General features: G+C 46.4%; 1 protein-coding gene across 2 annotated transcripts in view; it reads right to left on the bottom strand.

Annotated features, from left to right (window-relative positions):
• Positions 1 to 15,595, bottom strand: part of LOC149348903 (sodium/calcium exchanger Calx-like) — a 70,402-nt gene that overhangs the window by 32,141 nt on the left and 22,666 nt on the right. Inside the window, exon 1 of one of the 2 annotated variants that reach the window (XM_089541025.1) lies at positions 9,555 to 9,599. The exons of the other annotated variant lie outside the window; for it this stretch is intronic. The gene's annotated coding sequence lies outside the window, so the exon portion shown is untranslated. Of the gene's footprint in view, positions 1 to 9,554; positions 9,600 to 15,595 lie in introns of those variants that run through there. 2 annotated transcript variants of the gene reach the window in all.

A 15,595-nucleotide genomic window follows, 5' to 3' on the forward strand; every position in this document is an offset into this window, starting at 1 on the left:
GGTTCCCGTGTGGGGCTGTCTAGGACCGTGTATAATGCACGAAAGTTCAGTCCACACGCATCAACCAAGGGTGGTGCAAAGGCAGACCAAGGTCTGTTTCGCTTTTTCCAAGTATGATCCCCACATTCCTTTGAACAAATTCGATGCAGAAATTTAAACCAGTATAGCCCAACTGTCAGTAATTCCTAAACTGTACGCCGCAAGGAGTTTAAGCTATATTTTGGTCATCACCATCATCATTATTATCAGCCTGACTACACACGCGGCAGGGCAGAGGCCTCTCCCCTGTCTCTCCAATTAACCCTGCCCTTTGCCAGTTGCGGCTACCGTGTCCCCGACAACTTTAATCTCATCCGCCCACCTAACTTTCTGCCGCCCCCTTCTACGCTTGCCTTCTCTTGGAATCCACTCCGTTACCCTTAAGGACCAGCGGTTATCTTGCCTTCGCATTACATGCCCTGCCCAAGCCCATTTCAGCCCGCCGCGGTGGTTCAGTGGTTACGGCGCTCGGCTGCTGACCCGAAAGACACTGGTTCGATCCTGGCCGCAGCGGCCACATTTCGATGGAGGCGAAATTGTAGAGGCCCGTGTACTGTGCGACGTCAGTGCACGCTAAAGAACCCCTGGTGGTCGAGGTTTTCGAAAACCCCGTGTACCTTGATTCTATGTTTTTCTAAGTTCCCAAATTTGCACGCCCCACATGCACAATTCGCACAACGCGCTGCGCTAAGTTTATAAAATGGTTTCCTCGTTTCAGCGTGTTTCCATATTCATTGGCTCAAACGACTTAGCCCAGTTTACCAAGCTGCGCGAATTAGGCTCGAGCACTTTCAACTTAGTTGCCTGCAGTTTTTCTCTTGACGCAGTTTTAGTATTTTTTAATACTGAAATTTTCATTCATTCATTCATTCATTCATTCATTCATTCATTCATTCATTCATTCATTCATTCATTCATTCATTCATTCAAGAGTATTCGTTTTGGGCTCAGTCTGAGCTTTCTCTTTCGCATGCGTATTGCTCGTATACTATTTCGAAGTGTTAAGGTTCTGCCCATAACAGGATATGTCCTCCGTTACAATTCGATCGCACGCTGCATTGTCTTATCGTGATCCCACGTAGTGCATGCAAAACAGGATCAACCAACGCGGGTATTGTGCTGTGTGTACTCCGTACGCGTGACAGACGCGCACTTCGGGCGTAGGAAGCTTCAGAACAATCCCACGGACTTCCGCCAAACTCGAAGCATCGAAAGCGCGTGGAGTTCTGATAGTGGGCCATGCGGGGGTAGCCTATTATGTTACGTGGGGGGACATCCCCTTCTCTGCCGGTCCAATAAACCTTCGCTTTGCCCCCTCAACGCGGTAATGTCGATGGCCTCCGCAAGGCCGGCGACGACAAACGTAAATGAAAGGCGGGCGGATGAGACTGCACCTAGGTCTGATGACGTCCGACCTAGGTCCGGTGAGGAATTTGGGGACGATTATAATGAGCGGAGACTCGCTTTGTGCTTGTTCGGCCGTTTACATGGTCGCTGATTAAACCAAACTAAAAGCATTTCTAACCTCAACTTGTAAACTTATTGAACGAGACATCGCGCACTTTAGAAAATATATAAGGTGTTTCTATAGCAAGAGCCCAGGATAGGATTAATTGGAGAGACATGGGAGAGGCCTTTGCCCTGCAGTGGGCGTAGTCAGGCTGACGAAGACAATGACCATAAATATTTTAATTATTCAAAAATGGGATTTTTGGGATAAAATGTTAGCGAAGAAGTCATGTCACAAAGCAGAGTTTTAAAATTTACTTGAATGTCTCCCTGCGAATAGCCTGCATAGTCAGTCAGATTAACTTGAACCAAAGGCACTTGTGTTTCGTGACCCTGGCATAGTTTCGCTTACAGCCTCACATTTTACTGTTACACGTTTACATGTCTCAGATGTTTTATTTCAGGAAGAACCCTGAAACTCTCGATGTAGAACCCGCTGTGGTGGCTCAGGGCCTATCGCGCTCGGCTTCCGAGCCCAAGGTCGTAGGATCGAATCCCAGACACGGCCATGGTGGCTGCATTTCGATGGCGGCGAAGTTAAACAAAAGCCCGTGCTATGCTGCCTCGACTCGAAATCGACTACGACGCCTTTAATAGCCCCCGTGTGGCATCGGGACGTTAAACCCCACATTCCATATCATCCCCTACCTGAACGTAGAGGTTCAACTTATACGACGATCTCCGCCTTCGTGACTAAAATAATACGAAGAGATCCGCCAAGAATAAAGTCACTCAAGGCAAGCGGCCAGGCAGGAAGGGGCCGCTATATCGTAATCAAGCGCCCCACCACGGCGCGACGCGCAATTAGCGTGTTTACGCCAGGTAGTCGTATAGTACGGGATCGCATCGTACATATATGCAGGTCTGTCTCTCTGGTGCCCGCGGTCATGTACCGGTGAGTCACGAAGCCTAAGGCTTTGTTAGCCGCTCGCGTTCCACTTACGGCTGACTACGCGGCGGCGGCCGTGAAAGCTTGTCTGTCCTCCGACAAAAAAAGGGACTCGCTCTGTGTTCGACGTCAGTGTTTTCTTCGGGCTATTACTTCGGGCGAGAACTCTCGCTCGCCTATATAGTGGCGTGCAGAAGAAACAGACCGGTTCCCTTTGTAGGCCAGTCCGCGGCGGAGCAAGAGCGAAAAAGAAGTAATAACAATAACAAGGTTACGCGAACGACCCGCCTCGGTGACCACCGAAGAAAACGAAGAGCTCCAGACAAACGCCTACGCAGGAATGCGTGCGCCCTGGTTTCGAGAGTGTGTTCCTGCGTGAGTGTACACAGCAGGTTCCCGCCTTCCCTCCGTCCCTCCTCGGTGTTTCTCGTCTGCACTCTAAAAAAAAAGGTAGTTGAGGTTACTACATTTTAGGGTAGTAACGACTGTCACATATATGACTACCTAGGTAGTAACTGTACGTAGTAACTGCAAGGTAGTAACGTTTACTACCTCTCAGTAACTGTACGTAGTAACTGCGAGGTAGTAACATTTACTACCTCTCGAGAGAAAACACCTTAAGAAATAATCTAATGACTTTTGACATTAGAATCGTATGCATATAAGATAGTAATAGTGCAAAATGAGAGCAAAAAAAAACTAGAGCAAAAACAAAAAAGAAAAAAAATCCCTGCTTTCAGGAGGATTCGAACCGCGGACCTTTGACTTGCTATGTTGAAGTTGTTTCTATACTTTCTATCCTACCACGCTAACCACTACGCCACGCCACCAGACGTTAACTTATCAACTTATGTGCCATGATATGTGCAGCCACAGTTGTTTCTTGTTCTTTTCATTGCGAGTAAATGTAGCAGCAGCATCTACATTCTCGCACGGGACAACAATGTTGTTGAGAAGGACCTTTCAGTGGCTGATGGCCAATGACATAAGGAAATCTTCTGTGTTAACGAAAAAGAGTCTCTGCTGGGTTTTTATTGTCGAAAGACATGAATACCTGACTTCGTGGTGACTTTCTAATGTGTCACAAGGAGTGCATGGACATGACATCAGAAACTCAACGCCCATTTTTGTGCATCTTGTAGTAAACCAGAAGGAAAAATGAGCACAAGTCAGGCACAATAGCTTGGGGTTGGTGAAAAAGTGCAATTAAGAAATCAAACTAAAGAGTGGAACACATACGCGCTGCGTATATTGTATTGAAAACAAAAAACAGCACTGGCAATTTTGTTAGATTTGCTGCCAATTAGGAAACCCTTTTCATTATATAAAAACATGGGGCATTGAGTAGCAATGTCACCGGGAATGTTACGTACATGTGCATATTCCGATCATCCATTTCCAGATCAAGGTAGTAATGGATACTACCAGGGTTATAATGAGGTAGTACAAGTGTAGTAACTGCCAAAAAAACGTAGTAACAGCAGAAGTTACTACCTTGTTACTACTTAATTTTCTTTCCAGTAGTAACAAGGTCGTAGCAACATAGTACATAGGTAGTAGGGGTTAAAAAAAGGTTGTAACAGCAGCCGTTACTACGTTTTCACTACCTTTTTTTTCTAAGAGTGTGCAACGGGGTTTGGCAGGCAGACGACACACCAGAGAGCGTGGCCAGCGTTGTTGCAGCTGATGATCCTGTTTTTCTTCGTTGCTTTTTATTGTTAGCTCTTTATTTTTTTCTGTTTGACGGGGTGTATAGCACTCCCCCCCCCCCCCCCCCCCCTCGCCTTTACACACTTAAGCGTGCCGTACTCTACCCGCGTACGGTGCATTACGTCCTTTTCACGGGTATACGCCAACTGCAGAAGAAAAAAAAAACCAAGAGCCCGACACGCAAACGTGAATGCTTGCGTCCTTATTTCGACGTCATGTATTATGCGTGCGGGCCAGCCTGCCGGCTTGCTAGCGATCCTGCCTACGTGTCGGCTTTGGCTTTGGATTCGGCTTTTGGCTTTTACCCACAGGCGTCGCTCGGGGCCGAATTTTCGTCTGCAACGGAACCTGCAACAGCAGACGACACGCAACGCTGACTCGTGCCGTCCGGGCTATTTTATTACTTCCCGCGCGCTCTTGGCTTTGCATTCAACGCCAGGACATCCTCGTTGCCGCGCTGACTTTTTTTTCTTTTCGCTACGTTATAATCTTCTTTGCCTATTTTTTTCTCTTACGCGATGCCGTGTAACACGCAACGCCGGGTTAGCCGCCGTTCTCTCCGTGACCTTGATTCTGTTTTCTTTGTCAGGTTGGCTGCAAAAGGCCCGCTTTGGAGTGCGCTGGCCTCAATCTGTCCCGAGATCACCGACATGCATGCCTTTCGGAACGCTATAGCGGTGCCCTGTCTGCCCGGTGCGTTACCCGATGCCGGACGGTGACGACCCGGCTCTGAATAGAGCGCCACGTCAGTGAAAAATAAGGAAGAAAAAAAAAAGACTAGAATAACAAAAGAAAGAATGAAGGGCCCTAAAACGCAACTTAATAAAGAGTGGTGTTCCGACCCAGTCCTGGGCCTTTTTTTAGCAAAAGGCCGTGCCCATTAAGGAACAAACATGTCCCCAGACTCAGGTGTGACGAGAGCCTTTCCCGCGAAGCCTAAGCCGACATTGACCAACCCTGTAAATGTCTGAACAACGCCTGAACCAATCAGAATACTGCACCTGGCAGTTACGGGTCCCTCGCTTCGAGGGCAGCATCTTATGCTGACTGGACACAAGGACTCCATCACTGGTGCCTTGTGAACTTCATTCGTTCTGCAAACCTCGATTTCTAAAAAGTGATATGGCTATTGCTAACGGCCGGCTACAGGTCTCTAATTGCAAACAGGTGCCTAACGGCAATAGACGATTAGAATTTAGTTAATCCCTTGAACAATTAGCCTGATTAGCCTGTTATTTGACGCCCGCTAACACTGGTATTACTATGCCGCAAAAAGCTTCTCTTTACCTCGCAAACCCTATATTTAAAAAAATTTGGACCTTGTAGAAAACAGAAACGCCCAGTAAATACGATGGATGCGAACACCAATTTCAAATGCCTTCGTGCCGTTCTTGAGCACGTTGCGTCATTGGCCTCGAAACTAGAAAACTGCACTTTAATTTTCTATCTAGTTTTGCCCTTTTTCGCGCGGCAGTGATTTTTGAGGCGCTTGCGAAAACAGCGGAGCGTATATGCTATTAGATAGGCAGACATTTTGTATATTCTAAACTTTCTTCAAATGCTTTTCTTTTTGAACACGAGCATATCTTTGTAAATTCTGATCGCATGTTATCTAACAAAACTATTTCTAAAATAAAATTTGGTAACAACACATGAAACATTTCAACGTAGCTCATAATATTAAAATGTCTGCTTAATTGGCTTCATTTTGATGCGCTGCATTCAATTTTAAAGCTCATAGTCCTTGGAGCAAGAGATCTGAACGAAAACCGACAAACCACGACCATTTTTCCCACGCTATATGGAAAGAGTCAACTGAACAGCACCACCACACTTTGCACGTTTTCGAGAGCAGTGCCGGCGCACACGTCACTATGTACCCGGCTGGAAAACATTGTTAACGGGCAGCAAGTGGTGATAGCAGTTTTTTTCTGTTATGCCATACTACGACGGGCCACGATGCACAAGGATTACGGCCCTGAAATTCACTGCCGCTGTTAGCATGATAAACGTGCACTAAAAAGGAATCTGAACTCGTCTTTTTACCGCTGGAACTCGATCTACACTTTCCACGCATTATTGGAAACATCGAGTCATTGTCCTGTGCGAGCGATTTCCCTAATTCAAATCGTATTAAACGTCCAAGATCCGCCCTTTTTTTTTTTTAACTCACCGCTGAAGGTAGGAGTCAATAACACGTGGAGTACCTTTCAGGCAGTCACGTGGTGGCTTCGCTTTCGCTTTTATTTTGCTTTTTAGGTTTCCGTGAACAAATAGATCCAGTCAAAGACTACATAGCTGCAAATTAGGCCTACGGAAATAACAATACGCGTGGACTATTTGCCTTCGCCGATCACTACGTATCACTCCGCCGATGGCAGAGCGGCAAGCCGCCACGGGACTGGCTGAAAGATTGGTTGACTCCTCCTACAGTCTGCGATGAGTTAAAAAAAAAAAGGCGGGAGCCGGGACGTTGAATTCGATTTAAATTAGGGAAATCGCCCGCTCAGGGCAATAATTCCAAGCTTCTAAGAATGTTCGGAACGTGCAGGTCGAGTTCCCGCGGTAAAAAGACGAGTTCAGATTCCTCTTTAGTGCTCCTTTAAGAGCCACACGTGTTCGAAATCAGTCAGGAACCCCTCAAAGCCCACGCGTATAGTTCCGGCGCTTTGAACCTCACAAATCACAAACCCTGTCACAAAGACAGGGAAGTAACTGCGCCGACGGCGCTGACGCATCTTATCTCATCTTTGCGCTCGAGGCCTGCAAGCGGGACTGTTGTTCGTCGCCGCGCAATCCTTTACGATGTTAAGACGTGAACACGACGGCCGGGTTGGCACGTAGGCGGTCGGTATCAATTTAGGACTTCGTTTTCCTCGTCGGTTTACTTTTATCGCATTCGCTTTGAACTCGATGATAAGCGGAGCGGTTTCTCTCGAAGCTGTCGTACTCATACAATCGTGAGCAGCATAAAAGAGAACAGAGTTTGAACGTTCGTTTAATAATTAGCCCATAAATAAATGCAACAAGCACAGATTTTTTGTTTTCTAATAAGTTTTACACCTAGTGTACAATATCCAAAAGCAATTCTCAAATGTAGTGCAGAAAAAAAAAACTCAATATTTTGCAAAAAAAGTTTGTTCCCTATAATACTGCTCACGACTGTATGCATGGACTGGAATAAGAGGCGAGGTGACAAAACTTGCCTCCCATTCATCCCACGCGGTTCAGCAAACTTTTCCGAGGTCCGCACCTCCCAAGTCTCGCTTTAACCAGGGACATTCGATACTTTCCCGCTCCCTTTGGTATTTTTTTGGAAATACAGCTAAGGACCGTGCTGTAGATTTCCTGCAAGTTACTTTTTTTTTCTGTCGTCCACCCGCAAGAAGTCGGTCGCCAATTTGTTGCGTTTTTGCGCCATCGGTCAGATTACCTCTCAACTTAACGACCTGTGAGTTTTGGGACGGTCCGTCTAAAAAAATAGTAGACACACGAAAATGGGATAAAACAAAAACAGAAAAGACAAACGAAGGAGCAAGAGCAGTTAGGAAACTTCTTTTGTGAAAGCGCTAGATTAAATATGCAAACACAAGTTACTCAAGGGTGATCACGAAAGAGTGAAGTTTTTTAAAATAACAATAACACGTAAGAATAGATCGTTGTTTCACTTCAGTTTCTCTATTATTTAGCTCCCGTTTATGCGAAAGTGTTGAATAGTATACGCCTGCACAGAAGGTCCAAAGTTATGAGTTGCTTACAAACAGCTTGTTAAACATGTTCAAATGAGAGTTCAGTAAATATGTACAGAAATAACGTGATGACCAAAGAACACGAGAATAAGGTTAATTACACACCAGCAGACTGATTAGAATACAGGGTTACAAAATGGCGAGAGGCGTTGAAGAACAGAAGAAAACGAGTCTGATGTTCGCAGAACGGGTGTCCTGTTTTTCCGGAGCAGATGAATTTCCAGGCTCCTCTTAAATATTTGCTGAGATCGCGATGACGTAATGACTGAAGGCAGCCGATGTTAAAACGAAACGGTGAACTCACTTTTCGGTTTTTTAAACCTGTTGATTTGCTTCCTTGCTGCTTGGGTGGGTTTTATGGTTTTACGGGGGTGTAACGTCCCAAAGCGACCCAGGCTATGATGACGCCGTGCGGGATAATTCTGTACACCTGTGGTTCTTTAAACGTGCACTGACATCGCACAGTACACGGGCCTCTAGAATTTCTCCTCCAAAGAAATTCAACCGCAGCGGCCGGGATCGAACCCGCGTCTTCCTGATGTTTCTGCTGCCATGTATGAATCGTGAATCATGTCATGAATCATATCAACATGAATGCAAGCTTCTTAAGACAACACTTTTCGCGCGAACTACATGAAATTAAATCTACCAAAAATTCGTTCCACACTTTCTGCGAGAGAAAAGTTTTGTCTATAATGTCAGCACGTGGAGTTACAAAGCGAGTTGTCTGTCAAAGCTTTTATCTGAGCGGTCTTGGTAAAGCCACACAGGAAGGCAAAAACGCCACTGATTATGGCTTCTGGCGGGAGCTCAATGCATCAGCAATCTATCGGTAATATTATGCCTAACTAGAAGAGAAAAAAAAAACATTTTTTTTTTTTTTGTGCAATGCCAGCGTCAACTACATTATGCGTTTTTGCAGTGTTATACGAAGATTTGTACGCCATTCCACCGCGACGAAAGTGGTTTTTGGAACACTAAAGACGATTAATGTTCCAAGTTGCGGACACGAGGGAGTTACTATAGGCTCTGAACGCCGGCTTCCAGAACGGCGATTACCATTACGCTAGGCCTCTTAAGTCTCTTTGCCTGGATGCTGTTCTTGCTTTCTCAACACAGCAAGGAATGATGTCACCAAGCATGCCACCTAACTAGAAGTTACTGGGTCCCATGCATACTAGTTTAGTTTTATTAGTTTTATTGGGGTTTAACGTCCCAAAGCGACTCAGGCTATGAGGGACGCCGTAGTGAAGGGCTCCGGAAATTTCGACCACCTGGGGTTCTTTAACGTACACCTGACACCGCACGGTACACGGGCCTCTAGGATTTCGCCTTCATCGAAATTGGGCCGCCGCGGCGGGGATCGAACCCGCGTCTTTCGGGTCAGCAGTCGAGCGCCGTAACCACTGAGCCACCGCGGCGGGACAAGGTCCCATGCATACTACTTAACAGGATCTCCATGTCTACTAATCCAATTAGTTGAGCCAGCTTTTTTTCAATGAAAACTTAAACGAGTTCCTTCTGTCGGGGGTATTACAGAACAACCTACACTAAACGCCCACAAACTTTGCAGGAAACAATGCCAAAGAGCAATTACACTCTGCGCTCTCTTCATTGGCACACATGCACACAAAAAAAATAAGCGGACGTATACGCACCGTTGAAAGCGAGTGATGCCCGATTTCTGCGGATGACCGACAACCTGTGTGCAGCTTGTCTCAGGCGCGACTGTAGCTGTCATCGCTGCTACGCCGCTTTTTATCGCTTTGTATCGCTGCTCTGTAGCAACGCTATCGTCCGCACACACAGCCTACTGCTTGCGATCACGTCACTCAGACGTTGTTCCTTGTATGGGAACCTTTCCATCTTTGCACGCACACATATCTGTCGAAACACCCTCCCCTCTCGACTGTTGCAAACTGGTGAGCAATGCGGCGACGCCCAGGCAACGCATTCTTTAAAAACTTGTCTAACATTCTCGGGCAAAAGTTTAGAAAACCGGAAAATTGTAGGATACTATTATGGAAATACTTAAGGTAAAGCTCCATTCTTCTCACACGTAGTAAAATCTTTATTTTATAGTATTTCCATCGCTCGCATCGGACACTTAAGACTGTCATATAAATGCAATGGGGCACGGTTTTGACGATATCAAAAACGTTAATAGAAAAAAAAATGCAAGACTGCCGTCGGGTGATCTGCAGATATATTGATTGTTATAGTGAAATCTTTCATTATATGAAAAGATTGCGTTCATAATCATGCCGCCGCGGTGGCTCAGTGGTTATGGTGCTCGGCTGCTGACCCGAAAGACGCGGGTTCGATCCCGGCCGCGGCGGTTGAATTTCTTTGGAGGAGGAATTCTAGAGGCCCGTGTACTGTGCGATGTCAGTGCACGTTAAAGAACCCCAGGCGGTCGAAATTTCCGGAGCCCTCCACTACGGCGTCTCTCATAGCCTGAGTCGCTTTGAAACGTTAAACCCCATAAACCAAACTAAACCAACCATAAACAGTTTCCGGCTCAAAAATGCTTTTGCCCAGAATCGTTTGGCGTGGGTCTATTGGCGTTTTTGACGGCCCAGAGGGGGCGCCTGTAGTGATCCAAAACGACGGCAATACGGAGAACCATAGATTTTTTTATATAACTATAGGGAAAGCTGGCGACGCTACACTTCATCCACCATGGAGATGATGGAGAGGCGCAGGAATGCCGGGATAACGAGGTTTCTTACTTGGCTTGGCTATTGTTGGGCATAAAACGTGGATTCAGCCGCAAAAATACGACTCTTCTCGAGGCAAACCTCGAGGAAATATCTTGAAAGTTTCCCCACCAGGCTAACACCGAACTTTCACCTGTTTTAAATCTGTTGAAGAAGAGTGAAAAACGAAGTATCGAATAACTTAATCTCCGCAGAGGAGAGCGTCGCGGCGCAACTACACTCTACACTCTAAACAGAAAGGAGTAAAAAGGGATTAAAGTCCTCTAGCTCTAGCGCACACCCTTTAAAAGGGTGTACGCTAGAGGACAACTTTACACCCTTTTTACTCCCATATAGGTGTATTCTTTACACCCTTATTACTCCCATATAGGTGTATTCTTTACACCCTTTTTACTCTCATATAGGTGTGTTCTTTACACCCTTATTACTCCCATATAAGTGTATTCTTTACACCCTTATTACTCCCATATAGGTGTATTCTTTACACCCTTTTTACTCTCATATAGGTGTGTTCTTTACACCCTTATTACTCCCATATAAGTGTATTCTTTACACCCTTATTACTCCCATATAGGTGTATTCTTTACACCCTTTTTACTCTCATATAGGTGTGTTCTTTACACCCTTATTACTCCCATATAAGTGTATTCTTTACACCCTTATTACTCCCATATAAGTGTATTCTTTACACCCTTATTACTCCCATATAGGTGTATTCTTTACACCCTTATTACTCCCATATAGGTGTATTCTTTACACCCTTATTACTCCCACATAGGTGTATTCTTTACACCCTTTTTACTCTCATATAGGTGTGTTCTTTACACCCTTATTACTCCCATATAAGTGTATTCTTTACACCCTTATTACTCCCATATAGGTGTATTCTTTACACCCTTATTACTCCCATATATGTGTATTCTTTACACCCTTTTTACTCCCATATAGGTGTATTCTTTACACCCTTTTTACTCCCATATAGGTGTATTCTTTACACCCTTATTACTCCCATATAGGTGTATTCTTTACACCCTTATTAGTCCCATATAGGTGTATTCTTTACACCCTTTTTACTCTCATATAGGTGTGTTCTTTAAACCCTTTTTACACCCTTTGTATTCTTTACACCCTTTTACATCATCGTACGTGCTCTTTTTGAGTACGTCATGCTCCGGTAAACTAAAATACAGAGAGCGGTACATGGGCGGAGGGAAGAGCATACTAATCAAATCCTTATACAACTTTTTCCTCGCCACTAAAAAAAGGAACTCAGGAGAAAAACGAACAAGTAGGAAACGGACAGCCAAATACACCTCTTGCATTATGCCCCACAAACACGGACGGTCACAGACATTGGAAGACACAATGAGGTTGGGTAAAACATGAACTAAATTTGTTTGCAGGAATGAACGTACCATTGGGTGTGTAGTGTCACGGAAAAACATGAAACGTGACACTATCTGTCGGACATACAGGTGAACTAGACCAAGGCCGCCAGCGCTTACAGGCCGACGCTACTTCCTGCGAACGCATATGTAGTTCTCCTCGTCTAGGAATGTGTTTGCAGAAAGGCGTCGAATCAGACGGTTGCCTCCCAAACGCCCTCCAGTTTCTCCAGCATTTTAAGATTCACAAACAATTGTGTACTTAACATGTTAACCACACAAAAGTGACACAAGCAGCAACACCGCGCTGAACGCTTTCCCCTCACTGCACTTTAGGTCAACAAAGTGCCCCCTGAATTTTTTCCTTGTTTGTTTGTTTGATTTAATTTCTGGATGACCTCGCCCCTGATTTTTGATAGTGGCAACTTCGTGTCAGCCAAGCAGCCTTTCCTTTCCTTGAGGGTACAGAGAAATTAATGAGAATCAAGGAAAAAAATCTCTGCCTGGAGTGAGAACGGAGGAGCGGTATAGACGGTCGACACGTGCTTTCGAGAGGGTTTAAAACCAGTGTAATCGACGATGAGGACTCTTCTAAAACACGTGAGCGGCAGAACTATAGGCGCAGTTTTTTTTTTATTTAGCGCTGCGGGTCAGCCAGAGCAATTCGTCATGCTGAGAAAAGAAAACTAGAAAAGTTTACCGGTCATATTGTCATTTTGGGTCTCAATTGGTAGAACTGCTTCCTTTGGAGTCTTTTTTCGTGCTCATATGTTTATTAGTCACGTGATATCTAAAAAGGGGATACGGCTTTCCAGCTGGCAAAAAAATGGCGGAAAATTTTGTTTTCGAAGCAATGAAAGTATCCGCTCGTATGACTCGTATGTTGTCTCGTAGTTTCATCGCTGAAATCTACCGGGAAGTAATCTAGAAAAAAACACGCTTTGTCAACCGCTGTGGTACTCGAAATCGTCTAGAATTGACATTTTTTACGAACCCAGTTATCTTCACGGCGCCGCCACCGAGCGTCGTTATCTTTGGCTGCGGATCGTCAGACATGTGGTCCGTGAGGCGCCGACAAGCAAGGGCGGATTTCAGAGCCTTTCAATCGAGTGCCCCTTCTCTATGGCTCTATACGGCAAAGCTGTAGCATATCAGTGCGATGCGCTGCTAAACTCGTATTACCGGTACACGCGCTGCCGCGAGAAAGAAAAAATAAATGGCAGTGGTTTAGCTCTGGTTAAACCTGGAGGATTGCGAAAGCAACGAGGAGAGAGAGAGAGAGGCGATGGAGAGCGCGCGGCAGCGGCGGCGGCCCCGGCACGCTAGCTTACTGCGCATGCGCAACTGGCGAGCGCGGCGGCGGCGCCTCTGAGTCACCCGCGCAGCGACGGCGGCGGTGCGCCGTGTGACGTCACTGCTCCGCGCATGCGCAGTATGCTTTGCCTCATCCGCGAAATGGCTCGGCGAATAGCGTAGTGTTGCTTTCGCAACAAAAATGGCTGAAGTGGTTTAACCCGGCTGAAACTAGTAAGACGAGCGAAAGCTCTGTTAAGCACGGTTATCCAATCTGACCATTTTTCATGTCGTAAAGATCATCAGATTCCGCTTGACGACGACGATACATATCGTCGAAACACTAGTTTCGACACATTGCCCATGCGCTGCTTTGTGCGAAGGTAAGCGCACGCCACACGCTTTTATCCGGCGAACGGCGTTTCATGCGATTTGCAGTAGTTGCGAGAGTGCCGTCGGCTCCGCATACGCAGCTGTGGCGAGGCGCAGCGAGTCACGTGATTCGATAGTTGACAGGCGAGCGAGCGCCGTCGGCTCAACGCATGCAGCTGTGGAGAGGCGTGGCGAGTCACGTGGCATGACGTCAGAGCCAAGCTTTCGCTCCTCCTCATTTGAAGGTCAAATTTCGTAGCCACGTGACCTTCAGCTTTGTACGGGAGGAGTAGAGCTTTCGCTCTCAAACGTTCAACAGGCCGATGCGTGTTCGTCAAGATTATGTGTGCATTCTCTGCCGATAGCCCGCAGACTTCAGTTGAGCGGAACGTGTCTTCACAACCCGCAGGAAGAAATTCACGGACGTAGAATTCGCCATGACCACAGCAGAGTCAATCACAGGGGTCGTCTATTCGATCGTATACTTACTGTGTAGTTAGTCAACAAACACGCGTAGTTAGTCATACTGCGCAGTTAGTAAACAAACACGCGATAATCGACAACACTTTTCGACGTTTGATGAGCAATGCGCGTGGAGTTTTTCACTCTTTTGTGGGGTTGTATGAAATATATCATAGCGCCACTGTTGCTCGCGTGATTTTGAGGACCCCTCGAAACTTCGGTGTGCAATTCAAGACCGCGCGCAAACCTCCGAAAGCCACATCCTCGCGTCATCGTCGCCGATGTATACATGCGTGAGCGCGATCAGCAGTTTGTTCTGCACTCTGCGGCTGCCCTCAATAACTTGACGTTGTTTCTTTCGTTCAGTTATGTTCCAGTTCTATTCCAATTCCATTCTAATTCTATTCCCATTATATTCCAATTCATTTGGTGCAGCTGCAAATACTAGTACTGATTATTACTGGTTAACATTTCGTGTTTTCCCGCCTTTGACGACGTGACACCGTTTCGCCCAATAGCGAGTTTTTTAACGCCGCCAATGTGATTCTGTCAACGTCATTGGCTGGAGGACTTTCGAGGTGCATTTGCCGTTGCACTCTCGAGTTGTATTCGACTATAGTACTTTCTCCCTCTCAGCCCACGTCAGCGCGCATCAACATAACTTCAACTAACAGAACTGGTACGTTGTCAAGAGAATTTTATTGGACCCCATGGATACACGATAAGGGACCACAGTCCCACAAAAAATCAAGAGTAGAGTTCGCGACTAGTGTCGCTCGATTACGGAAAAGCGATCACTCAAGACACGACGGCGACTCCTGTCGCCCTGCAAACAAAAGTCATTCACTGCACGTAATAATGTCCACAGTGTCCATAATGTCCGGATGCCGCGGGGGAAGCACGCTCCCTAACTAAATAAGAAACGCTCAACAACACCGCGCACTGCACACACTCAATAAGGTAGGAGCCCTACGGTCACGCGGCCCCTGTCGACGGCGATGAAGTGAGTGCTCCAACGCCGAAGGAACTCTTCCTCGGGGAGCATCACTCGGTCCAGGCACGCCTGTTGGAAGAGGCGCGCTCGAACCCACTGGAGCAGGGGGAACATGGATCGCTGCGGTCGGCCCTGTAGTGACGCGACGCCACGCTGGCGCCACAACAAAAAAGCGCCCACACAAAGGAGCAGGCGCACAAAAAAGTCGCGCGGCCTAGTGCGCGCGTCGAGAGTTACAAAAAACATCGGGACAGAACTGGTACGTAACAGGGATCCACAGGAGCCAGAAAGCCTAACTGGTACTCACTCCCTGAGCACAAACCAGCGCTTACCTGTTTAACTATAACTAACATAACCGGTAGTTAACAGGAATCCACACGAGTCAAATAGCACAACTGGTACTCTCTCGCTAATCTTGGTATACTCTCGCGCTAATCTCATCCCAGCGCGCAGCAACATAATCATAACTAACA

Source organism: Amblyomma mixtum, chromosome 4 (assembly GCF_055824585.1).
Source record: "Amblyomma mixtum isolate Tamu chromosome 4, ASM5582458v1, whole genome shotgun sequence".
Taxonomy (NCBI): domain Eukaryota; kingdom Metazoa; phylum Arthropoda; class Arachnida; order Ixodida; family Ixodidae; genus Amblyomma; species Amblyomma mixtum.